Here is a 3,626-nt window from a genome sequence, read left to right as displayed (position 1 = left end):
GACTGCCAGATTTGGTCTGAATCTGTGCACTGGGTCTCTAGTATGCATATAAGATTTTTGGTTACTCTCTTCCCCCCGCTCCCCCTTCCCTCTGAGATTCATCAGTCTGTTCCATGTTTCCATGCCTGTGGTTTCCGCTCCTGTGTTGAGCGTCTGCCCCCTGGTGGTCAGTGTGCGTCATAGCTACCAGCCGGTCAGCCGGTCAGCTGGTCGCTTAGGCTTTTATATAGAGAGATTTTACTCAGAACGAATAACCAAGTTTTGGTTTCTTAATGAACTGACATTTAGACTGTCCTCCCATCGGCTGCTCCCTCCTTAGTCCCCTGAGCTGCCCATTATGGGCGTAAGGCCGGTCCTGGTTCTAAACTCTCCCCTGGGTTCTGAACCTCGGCCCGGGGCTGTGGTCATTTCCATGCAAAGCGAACGAGCATTTCGAATGATCTGGAAGCCAGAAGCCAGCTCTGAGTATGATTTGCACACCTCAGAGCTTTCGGTTCCTGGATGCTCTCCCCCCGCCTCCTCTCAGCTTGAAGTTGCTGACGCAGGAAGAAGATTGGTGATGAGAGAAGCTGATGGTTCCTTCCACGGCCCCCCTGTGTCGAGTTCACACACAGGCTTTGAGTCACGTGCCCAAGATTATTTTTAAAAATATATTTTTATGGATGTCAGAGAGGAAGGAAGAGGGAGAGAGAGAAACATCCATGATGAGAGAGAATCACGGATCGGCTGCCTCCTGCACGCCCCCTACTGGGGATTGAGCCGGGTTGCATGTGCCCTGACCGGGCGTCGAACTGTGACCTCCCTCCGGGTTCATTGGTGGACGCTCAGCCCCTGAGCCACGCCGGCCGGGCTATACGATATGTTTGTATGTGAAATGCTTGAGGCACAATGTACGCACGACACTAGGACATGTGCAATCATGGGGAAGTGAGAAACGGGAAGTGAAACTTGTCAAAACCACCTGGTCTGGGCTGTGGGCTTCCTTGGAATTTTCAAACGAGGGATTCTTGTTGTGTTCGAAAGCCACGTTGACACGCGGATACTATATGTTTAGCAGGCCTTCAGTGGGAACCACGCAAGATGTGTGGACAATATAGTATTTCTCAGTATGTCCCATGTTTATAAAAACGCAGTCAATGTGAGATGGATTGAGAGGGGAATTCGGACGAAACGAACAGCCGTGACACACCCTCCGTCTCAGCCAGTTCATACACAACAAATCACACCCGGGCCCCATGTTGTGCAAAGTCTACTTTTTAAGCATTTTAGGGGAGGATGACGTCACTGAGAATCTAGTGAAAGATAGGAGCCCGCCTCCCAGAAAAATACACACACACACCCATCAACTTCTCCTACCAAATCCAAATGGTTTATAGAGCCCCTGGAGCTCCAACGTCCTCGAGGTGGAGAAAATGAGAAAATAAGACCTACCTCAAAGGTGCAAGAAACAGTTAAAGACGAATAATGTGTCATTTTTATCACATTCATGTGTTGCTACATCCTTGTGGACTTCATTCATCCCCCCCCCCCCCCCCATTTCATTATGATTGTTAAAAATTAGTCAGCGAGCCCGGGCCGGCGTGGCTCCGGGGCCGAGTGTCGACCTAGGAACCAGGAGGTCACGGTTCAGTTTCTGGTCAGGGCACATGCCCGGGTTGTGGGCTTGATCCTCAGTGTGGACCTGCAGGAGGCAGCGGATCCATGATTCCCTCTCATCATGGATGTTCCTATCTCTCTCTCCTTTCCTCTCTGAAATCTATCTATCTATCTATCTATCTATCCACATATATAAATATATCACTCTTGGTCATTTAAAATCGCTGAGCCCGACAGAGGACATGAGGAGTAGCCTCAATCCCTGACCGAGGACACGTGACAGGAGCATTCGATCCCAGACGGATGAAAACGCGTGTCACCCTTATTCTTATTTACTCTGAAATAACTGAAAAGCAGTGGTCTCGAAGAAAGGCCTTTTTAAAACACAATCTTTTACACATAAGTTTAAAAGGAACCGGTCCATTTATTCAATAATGAAAAACATCATTATTTTCACATTCCCACCTAATGTCTTCTGTTTCCTTCCATCATCGTTTAGCCCAGCTGGGAATTAGGCCTATTCTTTAGTTATGCTTTAAAAAATAAATAAATAAGAGTGTTATGAGCCCCGGCTGGGCAGCTCAGTTGGTTAGAACATTATCCTTTTTTTAAAAAAAAAAAAATATGTTTTTATTGATTTCAGAAAGGAGAGAAAGAAACATCAAGGATGAGAGAGAATCATGGATCGGCTGCCTCCTGCACACCCCCTACTGGGGACTGAGCCTGCAACCTGGGCATGTGCCCTTGACTGGAATCAAACCTGGGACCCTTCAGTCCATAGGCTGACGCTCTATCCACTGAGCCACACCAGCTAGGGCTAGAGCATTATCCTGATACACCAAGGTTTTGGGTTCGATCCCTTGTCAGGGCAATTATAAGAATCAACTAGTGAATGCATACATAATTGGAGCAACATATCGATGTTTCTCTCACTCTCAAAAATAAATAAAATAACGAGTGTGATGAAATAGCAATACCTTTTGTAGACCACTGGACTTACTTGGGGAGAAGCAAGACATCCGAGTGTGCTAAGGTGCTTCTTCTAGCGAAACCTATCTCTTCCTTTCCTATTTTTAGCACAATGTGTAGGATTTCAGCACACCAGGGGCCTGGCGTCTCTCTCTCTCTTCTCTCTCTCTCTCTCTCTCTCTCCTTTACTATCTTCTATAAAAGGAGCCTGTATTGATTGCAGCTGACGGAGCCGCCGGGCTGATATCTAAGCAGCGCGAACCCAGAGAGAGATCAGCATTACATCAGCCATGAGCCCGGGAGGCTGGCCGCGCGCCAGCCCGTAAAAATGGACCCGTTTGCGTCACGGTTCCCTTGGTGATGCCTCTCGGAGCCTCGTCAGCTGTCCCCTGAGGTTGTTTCCTTAATATGTCAACAGACATTCCTGCATCTTTAATGCGAAGAGCTTTCCCTTTTCCAAACGCACTCAGGTGGCCCAGCAGCTGTGCATCCTGTTGCTAGGATCTTTGGAAACGCGCGTCTTCCGTGGAAATGCGTGTTGGTTCTATTCAAAGCATTCGGGGCAGGGGGGGGGGGTCCGGGGGGGTTTCGATTTCTGCTTCTGCCTGGAGGGGACCTATTTTGGGAGAGACTGGGCTGCCAGCCGAGTGCCAGGAGCCGCCTCTCCCTGCTTTTATCTCCCTTAGGCCAAGCCCTCTTCCCTCCCCAGCTCAGCCGAGCCCAACAATGATCCGGTTACGGGGTGGGGGGACATGTCACAGAACCAAACCGCTGGCGGAGACTGGCTGGAGTCGGCCCCCTCGAATGGCCTGCCCTCTGACCTCGCTCTCAGGGTGTCTGCGAGACAGGGGACCGTGTGGGCGGTGACCTTGCGCGTCCCCTGCCGGCCGAGAGCCATCGTCTCCCGTGGCCCACGTGACACCGATCCCCTCATTTCCCGTGTCCTTATTCGCCGACCCGGTCACTCGATCGCCACCTTCACCTGGGAATATTTTACACTGAAAACGACCACATCCAAGTGGGTGAAAGGAGCCTCGAGCTCACACCCCTTCCTGCTCTCC

The sequence above is a fragment of the Myotis davidii genome, unplaced genomic scaffold, assembly GCF_000327345.1.
Source record: "Myotis davidii unplaced genomic scaffold, ASM32734v1 scaffold174, whole genome shotgun sequence".
Classification (NCBI taxonomy): Eukaryota; Metazoa; Chordata; class Mammalia; order Chiroptera; family Vespertilionidae; genus Myotis; species Myotis davidii.
Note: the sequence above shows the minus strand (reverse complement) of the source record.